The sequence below is a fragment of the Engystomops pustulosus genome, chromosome 1 (genome assembly GCF_040894005.1).
Source record: "Engystomops pustulosus chromosome 1, aEngPut4.maternal, whole genome shotgun sequence".
Taxonomy (NCBI): domain Eukaryota; kingdom Metazoa; phylum Chordata; class Amphibia; order Anura; family Leptodactylidae; genus Engystomops; species Engystomops pustulosus.
The window spans coordinates 296309758-296323422 of record NC_092411.1 but is presented as its reverse complement, the minus strand read 5'-3'; the positions used below and the strand labels follow the sequence as shown (position 1 = coordinate 296323422).

General features: G+C 42.3%; 1 long non-coding RNA gene across 1 annotated transcript; it reads left to right on the top strand.

Moving 5' to 3' along the window:
- The first annotated feature begins 212 nt into the window (after positions 1-212).
- Positions 213-10022, top strand: LOC140083851 (uncharacterized). The gene is made up of 2 exons (XR_011849949.1): positions 213-870; positions 9078-10022. It is a non-coding gene; the product is annotated as an uncharacterized lncRNA (long non-coding RNA).
- The last annotated feature ends 3643 nt before the right edge of the window (positions 10023-13665 follow it).

Below are 13665 nucleotides of genomic sequence, written 5' to 3'. Positions count from 1 at the left end.
AGGAAATGACCAATACTAATCACCTGTGCGCTGGCCCTTTAAATCTTGAGACAGTGCCGCGCGCGTGCCCTAGGGAGCGGGGCCGCGCGCGAGACCTGGTCCAGACGGGAGCGGGAGCCAGGAGAGGTGAGTGCACCGGAGCGGGACCAGGGCAGCGGAGGGAGGCACGGGTGCACCCGCGATCCGCGATATGGATCGCGGGTGTTAGAGTAGTTTAACTTGCTTGGTTAACTAATTTAGTTATCTGCTTCTTTACTTATGTTATCATGAACTTTGTACAAACTGAGAATCTGGAATACAGAAATATAATTTGTTTATGCACAATGGTTGCACAATAGTTGGCCTCTGACTTGGATGTTGGACGGATGCGGAGGACCACAAGGATATGTAGGGGTATAATCAGTTTTTGATAAACAATGTTGTGAAATCTGTATAAATGTTAAATGGGAAACACATGTCTGTTTTTATCCTTTTTCACATTTTTCCATATCTTATTAATCATGCTGTCATAAGTTACTTACGTAAATGGTATAAACACTCCTATTTTGAAAAGGTATAAAATAAACTGCGTGGGGATAATTTTTCAGATCTCCATGATACAGATATATCGTTGTCTGTGTCTATGTTATTTCGGCCGTTTTATTATTTTAATTAATTACTCTCTGCCTGATTGATATTGAACTCTTTATTACTTCAACATTTTGGAGGCCCCAGCGAGATCCTGAACCTTGATCTGAAGACTGGCCGGCAAGAGCAGCTCCCTGGTTGAGGAAATCGTATCCTAGGTGAGTGAGCCCTTGTCTCACTGCTTTCCTACGCTAAGGGCTGTTTTGGCTCAGTCCAGATTGCAAGCTCCAGGCATCATCGCAGGTAGATTGTGATTAATTTTTAATATAGAATTTTTTTGAGGGGTAGTTATATGGTTATATATATATCTTATTTTTAAACTTTTGTAAAGGTTTCTAATATTTTCTTCCTAATCTTTTTCTTCCTAATCTTTCCTACCTTTTTTTACCTCAAATGTCATATTGAATCATATTGTATTGATTTATTGTGTTACTAACCATTTGCCTATGCCTTTCTTAGATATGCGTACGTAAGCCAGTGTGTTTCTGTGTCTTCTGTCTATGAGATTTGATTTCCTTGTCCTGTTTGTCTAAACACCCATGAGACTCCTTGCTTGTGGAATGCTTGTATGAGGGTTAAATAAACCATACCCTGTGTGAAGAGCGTTAGTGATCAGATCACGCTCTGCCTGACTGTCATAAAGGAGTCCGTTAGTATAATTATTATATATTTGAAGTTGCAGGTATTTAAAACTTCAAATTAGTTCAGCCTTTAGTGAATAGTAAAAACACCCAGGCACATTGTGTGTGTGACTGCTTTTGTTGAGTTGTTTTTGTCTTGTGTACACTGCAAAGGGTTGATATCTATTAGCCCGGCGCAGCCTGAGTGAAGTGGCTGATCCTGGCAACAGGAGAGGTCCAATTGAGTCGGGATAGGACTTCTGTAGTTCCCGGTGATTAACCTGGTTCGCCAAGGGGCACCGAGTCAGGAGTCAGTCTGTCTCTCTACATGTTGTTTCTGCTTTTAACACATCCCGCTTATTAGTAGTGGTGAATATCACCAGATTTTCCAGTATCTTGCTGCTAAAAATCTATTTTGCTGCTAAAATAGTAAGACAAGGTAATGTTGCTGTGCACATATATGCTTTTTGAGAATTAGAGTAAAATAACCAGGGGTGAATAAGCATACTAATGTATGAAGAGTATATAGCTATTGTTATTGGATTACTTTTGTGGTTCTTTGTCTATACCTACTTGTGGTGCAGGATTTGCCAGCAAGCACGAGAACCTCCTCGTACTGAGATACAGCTAGTTTCCTATACAGAATTTACAAACGTCTAGTCTGACCAACTCAGGGGATTTGTGAATTCAGAGTGATTTTACATAGCGGGATATTACACTGTGCAATTAGCTACTGCACGGCTGACTGCTATGGGACTTATCTTTTCTAAATCCAGGAAAGGGGCAGGAAAGGTCATCCCCAAGATTACAATGAAGGATTTAGTTAAGGTAGAGCATGGGAAATGGGCAATCAAGAATGCCAAGACTATCCTTAAGAGAGCTGGTATGCCACCAGTTGGATGTCTTGATGCTAATAGGTGGAAGAGATTTCTAAAGGAGGAGAAGGACTGGATAGACAGGCATGGGTATCGCATGCAAGTTCAAGCATGGCTGACAACCTCAATGAGGCATGATCCCCTTTATAATACACAGGATGATGAGGAGGAATATAGGGTTAAGAATTTTTGCTCAGATGCACTAAGGTATGGGAGATATCATGTAGGTGTCCCAACTCCAGGAACCCCTATAGCGCCTGGACAAGCTGGTTCAGGCATATATCCAGATCTGTCACCCCTTATGGACTGGGGTCATCACAGTTCCAGTACTGAATATGGGGATATGACAGCTTTGGAAAGGGCAAACATGGGACCCCCGGCATATACGAGCACAGCAACATGGGCATGGAGGCATTCTAATCCATCTTCTCCTTCAAGTCCCTCCTTTCAGGGAGGTGAGCAAGGTTGGAGGTGTGGCTATTGCCAGTACTGTAACTTTGAGCAGGCAAATAGATGTGAAAGATGCAGAACGCCTAAGAGTGAGTTTGCAAGTGTCTGCTGGAGACTAAATAGTTTCCCTAGTAATTCTCCAACTTCCCCTGTAGGAGTGTCAACTCCTTACACCCTTACACGTCCACGTTTATTAACAAAGATTCTTAGGGATGGAGAGAGCTGGAGTGCTCATAGCATTAATGGTAGAGGAGACAGAAGTAATGTAGTTGAAGAACCTAACAAGGATAAAATGAATTTGCGTTCAGCGACATGGGTTTGTAAATGTGGTACTGTGCATACTCATGAGACTAGTCCAGGATGTTCTACATGTGGTCAGCAGACACCTAGAGGAGTAACAGCATTTCCTGTTATAACTCAGAGGACAACAGAGGGAGAATCAACTGACACAGTACAGCGAATAACCTGGTATAAACCCTGGACCCAGGGGGAACAATTAATAATGGTTGACAAATTACCAGACCCATACAAGAATCCTAATGGGTTCTACAAAAATATGGAGAGGATTCGACTAACATATGATGCAGCATGGGTTGATTTGTATTCCCTCTGTAGTGCTGCAGCAGGATTTCCTTTTGTTGACAGGATAACTAGTGTACCTGTTACAGGGATTAATGGAATTGAGGAGGTTCCAGTTAATGGGAATGAAAGACTGAGCAAGTCAGGTGAAATGTTCATGAAAAGGCTTAAAATTGTGACCAAGGAGATATTTAGTCAATCAGGGATTGGATTACCTGAAGCTTTCCAATTCTCTGATGAGTCTGTGGACAAGTATCATGCGAGGCTAGTTTCTATCTTTGTGGACCAAGACTTTAATGTGTCACAATCAGATAGCAGAGATGGGAGGATATTGAGAACGTGTTTCATAAATGGTTTGAGAGAAGAATTAAAGACAGAATTGCTGAGAATCCGCCCAGAATGTATGCATACTCCCTTGGAGCAATCGTTGGTTGTTCTTCGGAGTTTAGAGGAGCAAATTAACAAAAAGAAAAAGAAGCAGGCAGCCAAACAGGCAACTGTACCTATACTGATTGCGGATTTAGCACAGGCAGTAGCAAGAAAAGAGAATCAACAAGATGACAATGAAAAAATGGACAGGTTTAGGAAGAAGGGACTGTGTTTTGAGTGTGGAGGAAGAGGACATATGAAAAAGGATTGTCCTTCAAGAGGCAGGGGTAATCAAGGAGGTCGCCCTGATGACTCTCAACGTAAAAATTTTGGAAATCGTCCCCTTAGGGATTAGGAAATTGGCAGCCCCCAACTAGTGAAGTCCTCGGTAGTGATTGTGCCACCCCATTCTGGTCCTAATGCATCAGTTAAATTAACACTACCTGATGGCCACGATGTCAACTGTATGGTGGACACGGGGGCGAGCCGTACAATTATCACTTCTCATGATATCCCACGTGAGTATCTGGGGACTACACAAGTTGTAGGTACAGGATTGGGGGGCAAACCCTGCATGCTTAAAGAAACAAAACCCTTAAAATTGCGATTATCAGACACCACCGAGCTTTGCATGCAGCTTCTGGTTTCTGAAGATTGCCCTGTGAATTTACTTGGTGCCGATGTTCTAAATGCTATAAATGCTGTTATCAGATACGGTAAAAAAGGGATATCGGTAACAGGGCCCCTTACTGAGCCTATTCTTGCGGTACTAACTGCTATGTTTAACCCATTACAGGAGCAACTGTGGAAGGGAAATGAGCAGGACATGGAGGTAGCAGATATGCTTGCACAAGTTCCTCCTGAATTATGGGTAAAGAGTAAAACGGATGTAGGGCTGCTCAGAGTAACCCCGGTAAAAATCAAATTGAAGCCAGGAGCAGTACCTGTAAAGATGAAACAATACCCCCTGAGCAAGGAACAGACAGAGGCCATAGCAGTTCAAATTGAAGAGTACCTTAAGATTGGGGTCATAAGGGAGTGCCGATCCCCTTATAATACACCACTTTTTCCGGTAAGGAAAAAGACAGAACCAGGACAGCCCCCGGTATACAGGATGGTACATGATCTTAGAGAAATAAACAAACTCATGATCATAAATACTCCTATAGTGCCAAATCCCCACACCTTGTTGAATCAAATTCCTCCAGGGGCTGTATATTTTACTGTAATTGATCTGGCAAATGCTTTCTTTTCAGTCCCAGTAGATGAGGAAAGTCAGTTGTATCTGTCTTTTACTTTCTTTGCTAGGCAGCTCTGCTGGACTAGGTTGCCCCAAGGGGGGGCTACATCGCCTTCAGAATTTTCTGAAGCAATGGCTAGGATACTCCTCTCTTGGCATCCAGAGGATGAGAGCACTTGCTTGCTTCAGTATGTGGATGATTTACTCCTTTGTACAAAGACCAAATCCATTTGTCTCAAGGAAACTTTGTCACTCCTTTTGTTTCTACAGTTGGAGGGATGCAGGGTTTCCAAAGACAAATTGCAGGTTGCCAGACTCAAGGTGGTGTTCCTGGGACATTGTATATCCCAGCAGACAAAACACATTACACCAGACCGAAAAGATGCAGTTGCCCGGCTTGCTGAACCCAGGACAGTCCGTGAATTGAGGACGTTTTTGGGTTTAGTTAGCTATTGTAGAGAGTGGATTCCATCCGCCTCTTCCTTGATGCAACCACTGTTTGATGTTCTGGCATCCTGCAATAAAGGCCAGCAGTTCTCGCTTGCTCTGGAGGCTAAAGAGGGGTTCAAAAAGTTAAAGGAAGCAATAACCTCAGCTCCGGCTTTGGGAATTCCTAATTATGCCTTAAATTTCAGTTTGTTTTGTCATGAAGTCAATGGACATGCAAAGGGGGTGTTAACCCAATTGCATGGAGGTAAACACCGCCCCCTTGGATATTATTCAGTACAGCTGGACACAGTGATCAGGGGTGCACCCTCTTGCATTCGCGCTGTGGCAGCATGTGCACTACTAACCGACAAAGTTGCTGACATGGTCCTAGACCATGCATTAACTATCTTTGTGCCGCATGCAGTACAGGAATTGCTATCGCAAGCTCGAATAAGACATTTATCAATGGCAAGACTAACAAAGTATGAGGTGACACTTTTAACTCCACCTAACATTACTATTAAGAGATGTACTATCCTTAATCCAGCTACTCTGCTACCTGAATTGAATGAGGAAGAGCAGCCTGATATTGATGCAGATCATGATTGTTTTGAGTTAATGAAAACTGAAACAAAAGAGCTTGACAATGTAACTGAATTATCAATTCCAAATGCTGACTTTGAGTTTTTTGTTGATGGTTCCAGGTACTATCTCGACGGGAGACCATACACCGGATATGCTGTGACCACCTTGGAAGAAGTGGTAAAACAGGGTTCACTCCCTTCTGGGTGCTCGGCCCAGGAGGCAGAGTTGAAGGCACTCACTGAGGCATGTATAATGGCTGAGGGACAAACTGTGAACATATATACCGATTCACGTTACTGTTTTGGCATTGCGCATGATTACGGCCAGATATGGCGGAGTAGAGATTTTGTTGGGTCCTCAGGCAAACCCATCAAGAATGCTGAGACAGTGGCTCAACTTTTCCGAGCGTTAGCCTTACCTAAATTGGTTGCAATAATTAAGGTACAAGCTCATACCAAGGAACAATCTAGAGAAGCAGAAGGGAACCGCAGGGCCGATGCCGCGGCTAAACAGGCAGCTCTGCTTCCCCTCCCCTTATCAGCTCACACTGTGGCCCTAGTGCCACATAAGGGGGAGGTGGATATGGACCTTCTCAGACAATTTCAGGAACAATCTCCTAGACAGGAGAAGGAGGAGTGGAAGAAGAAGGGAGCTGAGAAGAACGAGGAAGGTATGTATGCAATTAGTACAAAATTATGCCTTCCTCGAGCACTCTACTCTATGATGTGTGCAACAGTACATGGACCTACCCACCAGTCTAAGGAAGCAATGGTAAGTTTGATCAATCAAGGATGGATGGCCCCGGGATTCAACAACGCTGCTACTAGGTATGTTCAGGGTTGTATCATATGCGCATGCCATAACACTGGTAAGACAGTGAAAGTACCTTTGAGGTGCAGCCCAAAGCCATTCTACCCGTTTCAGAGACTACAGATAGATTTCATTCAGCTTCCACGAGTGGGCACATATGAGTATGTTCTGGTGTGTGTTGATCTCTTCTCGGGATGGCCAGAAGCTTGGCCCACGGCAAAAGCAAATGCAAAGACAGTGGCAAAGAAAATCTTGGCAGAAGTGGTGTGTCGATATGGGGTGCCTGAAGTTGTTGAGAGTGATAGAGGGACCCATTTTACCTCTGAAATCTTACAGGAAATATTACAATCCCTGGGAATTGAGCAAGCTTTCCATACCCCTTACCATCCCCAGAGCAGTGGGAAGGTGGAAAGATTAAATGGTACATTGAAGTTAAAAATTCAGAAAGCCATGGCTGAAACGGGTAAACCATGGACAGAATGTTTGCCATTAGCTTTACATACGGTCAGGACAACGCCAACTAAGAAAGCCCAATTAAGTCCCTATGAAATCTTATTTGGGGCTGCCCCAAGGACAGGTTTTTACTTTCCTCAACAGCTCCAGGCATTACATTCAGACATGACACAATATGTAAGTGCAGTACATAAAAATTTGCAACAAATTCACAATCGTGTTTTTAGTTCCATTCCAGATCCTTCCTCCATTGAAGGCACCCATTCACTGAAGCCCGGAGACTGGGTTACAGTTAAAAGACACGTGAGAAAAGCATTGGATCCACGCTTTGATGGTCCATTCCAAGTCCAGTTGACTACTCCCACATCAGTGAAACTGGAGGGGAAACCAACCTGGATTCACGCTTCCCATTGCAAAAAGTTGCTTAAATCATGAAATTAGGGAAGTATATCGTGTCTTATTTTCTTTATTTCCAAATTATTGTTTTAATTAAGGGAGAGACAAGTATGATGGAAAATAAATTCATCAAGTATCATAAAATTGTGGCTGAAATGAGAAATCTCTCAGATTGCTGGATTTGCAGTCACTCACCTGTTTCTGCTAATTCCATGCCATATGCAGCCAACCCCTTACCGATAGAAGAGTTGTTACAAGTCCCCTGTCATGATTTGTTCCCCTTACGGTTGGATTCTCCACAACGGGATACCGCCATATCCTTACCTGTAATTGGGTGGGTAAAACAACCCTGGTGGCAAGTTAATATATCATCTAGAATTGGTACCTGGTACAAGTATGACCATAGGGAAGATGGGTGGAAAGGGAGGCCACAGGCATCCATAGAGGTTGGAGAAGTCCCTAACAGAAACCTTAAAATAAGTTTTGCTGGAGAAGAAAAGGATTATGCTAACGCTCAGAAGTACTATTTGACTAGAGTATTACATGATTTGCACTGGAATTACACCACACTTTTTCCCTCAGGTAATAAGGCTGAGTGTTTCAAATTAGATGCCTTCTTTAGACCAAATTATCTAGGAGAGAATATTGATGAGGAAGTGGAAGGCATTAAGGGGGATGGAGCAGATGACATGAGTATTGATCCTAGGAAACGGGCACCTAGTCATCCAAAATGTGGCCCTCTTATGTTTTATCAAATTGTTACAAGTGATGATAACCCCGACCCATGGTGTCTGTATGATGACACTGTCATGTTAATCTCTATAGTAGATGCTTTAGTTCGAAGGTGGCAGTTTAAATTACCCAATGATGTATATATAGTCTGTGAAAATCAGGCATTTAAATGGCTACCCCAGGGAGCAGGGGGGACTTGTACTCTAGCTAGGCTGGAGCCAGCTACTTGGGTTTGGGATTCTAAGGATATTCCCTTTGAACATTTACCAGCACATATGTTGTCAAAAAGGGAGACACCCCATTTTCCTAAAATGCCTGAAACACCACAATTTAACCATCCTACTAAGTTAATACATGCAAAACCTACTTGGGCTGAGAGGGTTGGTATGTATGCCCCAGTAATTAACAGTTACTTCTTATCAGAAGGAATTCTCAGAAATGCCAAGGAAATTGAGGATTTGGGGGAACTGTTTGATAACATCACAGATTATCTTTTTGATGCAGTGGCTGTGACATCTATATATTTAAAACAGTTGATTATTGTTACCAATCAGCATGCAGTAGTATTGGATTATCTTACTGCAGCCCAGGGTGGTTTGTGTCAAATAGTGGGCTCAGCATGTTGCCATTTTATTGATCCCAATGGCACCTTTCAGATCACTCATGACTTGAATCGAGCAAACCAACTTAAAGAGGGGTTTAGGGGTACTCATCTAGCGCCACCCGAATTCACCTGGCCAGATTGGCTATCATGGCTTAACCCATTCAACTGGTTTAAAGGAATTGGAGGGTGGATATCGGGAATTTTCCATATGTTGATACAAGGTTGTTTCCTAATACTGATTATTTTTATCCTAGTGAAGATTTTCCTTTTAATACTGAAAAAGATCCTAAAATCCAATTGTTTTGCAGGACAATCGAAATCAGCTAATTTGACTATCATCAAAGACTCCACATCCCCAGTAATGATGATGACCATACCTGCTCCACTCCCTCAAGTAGAGCTACAGACTTCAGATATGGATGCATCAACCACAACAGCTCCAAGCCCAGCCTCACAGTTTAAGTGCACCTATTGTGGAAAACAAGCCGTGGAGAATCTTGCCAATTGCATTTATTGTGGAGTAATGTTATAATGCTATTCCTATACACTCTTATTAATGGACTTATCTAATGGAAACATTATGACTCTTATTAATGGACTTTTATATAGTGGAAACATTATGAAAATATTCCCTCTTCTTGTACTAGTTTATGTGAACTAAGAAAAGTTAAGATAGGGGAAGCAGTGGGGTTTTCTGGATGGATGCTGGACGTCCCATAATTTGTGAGGACTAGTGCTCTCACACATTGTGTAGGAAGGATGACCTTATGCACTGTTTCCCATGGAAATTGAGGCTAGGTAGAGAGGGATAGTTCATGTATCTAGTAAAGAATTGATAAAAAGGAGGGACTGTTAGAGTAGTTTAACTTGCTTGGTTAACTAATTTAGTTATCTGCTTCTTTACTTATGTTATCATGAACTTTGTACAAACTGAGAATCTGGAATACAGAAATATAATTTGTTTATGCACAATGGTTGCACAATAGTTGGCCTCTGACTTGGATGTTGGACGGATGCGGAGGACCACAAGGATATGTAGGGGTATAATCAGTTTTTGATAAACAATGTTGTGAAATCTGTATAAATGTTAAATGGGAAACACATGTCTGTTTTTATCCTTTTTCACATTTTTCCATATCTTATTAATCATGCTGTCATAAGTTACTTACGTAAATGGTATAAACACTCCTATTTTGAAAAGGTATAAAATAAACTGCGTGGGGATAATTTTTCAGATCTCCATGATACAGATATATCGTTGTCTGTGTCTATGTTATTTCGGCCGTTTTATTATTTTAATTAATTACTCTCTGCCTGATTGATATTGAACTCTTTATTACTTCAACACGGGGGTGCCCGCAACGGAGGCACGGGTGCACCCGCGATTCATGGTATGGATCGCGGGGGTGCCCGTGACAGTAGTAATAAAATGGAAACAAACAAAAAAGAAACAAAATTTTAAATTAGTAGGCATTAGTAAATAAAATATATAAAAGTGAATAAAACAAAATGGGGTGAAATAAGAGGCTGATCATAATTACCGATTAAAAATGCTAAATAATAAATAATAGGATTGGTAAAATGACCTCATGAATGATAAATGGGTCAAAAGTAAAAGTAGTACAAATAGTTAGAGCACATGACTGGTGAAAAGTTATGAGGTCAGTAAAAAACTATAAATATGTAAATAAAATAAATATAACACGATATTGCACAAATTAAATATACAAATAAATTCAAACGTGTCATAGAATAAACCGATGTCAATTGCCGTGTAGAATTTTAAACAATTTTTCACTGAGCAAAACGGGTTATATGAATAAAACTTAGCTTTTATTGTGGCGCCTAAAACAAAATCAAAATTGGAAGGGACAAAACCAATTTAAAATTCAGCCAAAGTCACATAATTCTCTTGACCTGGCTCTACAGAGTTAGTGGAATCAGCGCTAGGTGTAGAACAATATAGAGACTACTCCTTTATTTTCAGTATAACAGAGTTGATGATACAACCAACCACTGTGCTAGACTTCCACTGCTCCTAGGAATGTGTTTGGTTAGGCAGCGAGCATGAACAATGTGCATATACTCAGCCCCAATGCTGGTGAGTGTTGGGTTGGGAGTGTAAACTGTAATGTTAGTCTTGTCTGGTTACAAAACCAACACTGGGTGAATAGATCAGCTCGATTCCCTGTATCACCACTAGATGTTAGTCATGTCCCATAAGCCCATACGTGACTCACACACAGCAGGTCACTAGGAGACGTAGTGGCGTCTAGATGCCGGCACAACACTCCTCTCTAGGAATTTAGCAGCAGCGCATCAGTGCACCTGTAAACACCTATAGGATTCCCTTTCTTAGTGTTGTGGGACCTAGTAAGTTATACCTATTATAGATGTCTACCCCTAGAGAGTAAGACTAGCCTCTAGATGTATAGACTCACATACTCATTTATCTGCACAATAATCCAAACACACATTAGTACATCATATTCCTCCGATGTACTGTGCCCTATTAGGTACAGAGTGACAACATGCATACTACTGAGTCCAGTTCACACATGCATGTATAGTTTGGGATGCATTTGATGTTCATGCATACCAATAGACCTAACTAGTGTTGGCACCCATGACGATGCTGTGCACTATGACGGATCTATTCTACTTCCACTTTCATCCCTACGCATTTCCCCCACAATAACAATGGGTTCATCAGGGGATATAGAAATCTATGATATAGAATCAGTAGGTCGTTAAAATAATAAACAGAACGCCGGCGTCCTGATGGTGGGCGCTGGTGGTAACATAGTCAGCTGGGTATTGCGGCGCTAAGACGCCAGGATTTAAAGAGAGGCAGGTCCCGCCCCTCAGCTTATCCCTCCCGAGGAGGACTCTCGATTGGCCCATTGGTTTGGGCAGAGTGACCAATCACGGGAGGGAGTGGGAGGGGCCAATCACAGGATGACAGCCTGTAGATCGTGGATAGGAGAAGATGGAGGACATCAGGGTAAGTATCCTCATAGAGCACTCCCAGTGTTATAAAGCAACCCCAGATCATTTATATTGTAAGATAAAGCCCTTGATATTAGACATTAGCTTCCAACAATAATTATTCAGCCTGTCGAAGCCCTCATGTTTACATTGCAGACAGGTTGCTACAACCACTTATCAGGGTGGAAGATTATCCGACCTGATAACCTGATAAATTCCCGGTATGTTTTCCCTACGTAATTTAGGGGACATGGACAAGTGATCAGGTAAATCAGTCCCCTGGTCTGACAATTTACAAATTCTCTGTTGTCGTATACAATGGATGTTGATGCACTAGTAAATGATTTGGTCTGGTGTACATATTTGCAGGCCTTACACCTTCCACATTTGAAAGTACCCTTTTATTCAGCCAGGTGGTTTCCGAGACAGAGGGAGTGAGGAAACTGTGGACCAGACGGTCCTTTAGGTTACGCCCTCTTCTGTACGTAATGGAGGGGTGATTATCGAGTTTATCTTTAATATCACCATCCTTTTTCAGGATGTACCAAAACTTTTTCATGATATCCCTCACTGCTGGAGCTTGGTTATCAAAAGTACCAATCAGGCGAATTACCTCTTCGCTTTCTTCCCTCCTTTTGGGAACCAATAAATCAGCTCTTTTGGTGGTACTTGCACTTTCTCTTGCGGACTCAACCACTGTTAACGGATATCCCCTATCAAGGAACCTTCTCGTGAGGTCGCCAGATTTCACCTGAAAATCCACATCAGAGGAACAGTTTCTCTGTATCCGGAGGAATTGTCCTTTCGGTATACCTCGCTTAAGTGGAGGAGGGTGATGGCTTTGCCATGCTAGAAGGCTATTCAATGCCGTAGGCTTCCGGAATACCATCGTCTCTAGTTTACCATCCTCTTTTTTCATTATTTCTTGGTCAAGGAAAGCAATTTTGTCCTTATGGATTTCTGACGTAAAACTCAAACCTACAGAGTTGACATTGAGTGCCTCCAAAAACTCCTGAAAGATATCTGCAGTATCTGACCACAGAATGAGCACATCATTAATGTACCTAATCCACAGTAACATCTTCGATGTCCATTGTTCCATCTCTTCTGTAAAGACAAAACGCTCCTCCCACCAGCCGAGGAAGAGGTTAGCGTATGTGGGAGCCATCGGGCTCCCTATCGCAGTTCCCCTCAGCTGGTGGAAGAAGCGGCCATCAAAAAAAAAAATAATTGTGCTCCAGTATAAAAAGCACAAGATCCACAACCAGCTGATTATGCTCCCTCAGGTGGGTCCCTCGGGTAGATAAAAAATGTTCTATTGCCCGAATACCCTTGTCATGAGGAATGGAGCTATATAGTGCCTCCACATCTAGACTAGCCAGGTGTGTATTTTGAGGAACTACAACATCATCCAATTTCTTTAAGACATCCATTGTATCTCTGACATACGAGGGTAATGCCAGAACAAAGGGTCTTAGGACTATGTCAACATACTTGCTAATGCCTTGTGTCAAACTATTAATGTCTGACACAATTGTCAGTAAAACACGGGGTGGTAAAAGAGGAGGTGGGAGAGGATCTCGAGGGGGGAGAGGGGGACGTGGAAGAGGCCAAAATCCAGATTTCCATACTGAGCCCAATTTTTTATACCAAGGCCCCCCCATTACGGAATATCTACTCAGAGGTCGAAAGGACCCAGTGTAGAGAAAAGAACCTGCACTAGACCATTCACGACTACATCAAACAAACAACCAGTTATAAGGATCTGGCCCTTTTTACCAGAAAACTAAGATGGGCCAAATTTATGACCATGAAAGATAAAAGACGCTGTAAAGATCTGGGACTAGGGGAGGAAGACCTTTTGGGCCTTAAAACCCTGGAAGATCTGTGGATCCAGGGTCAAAGAGA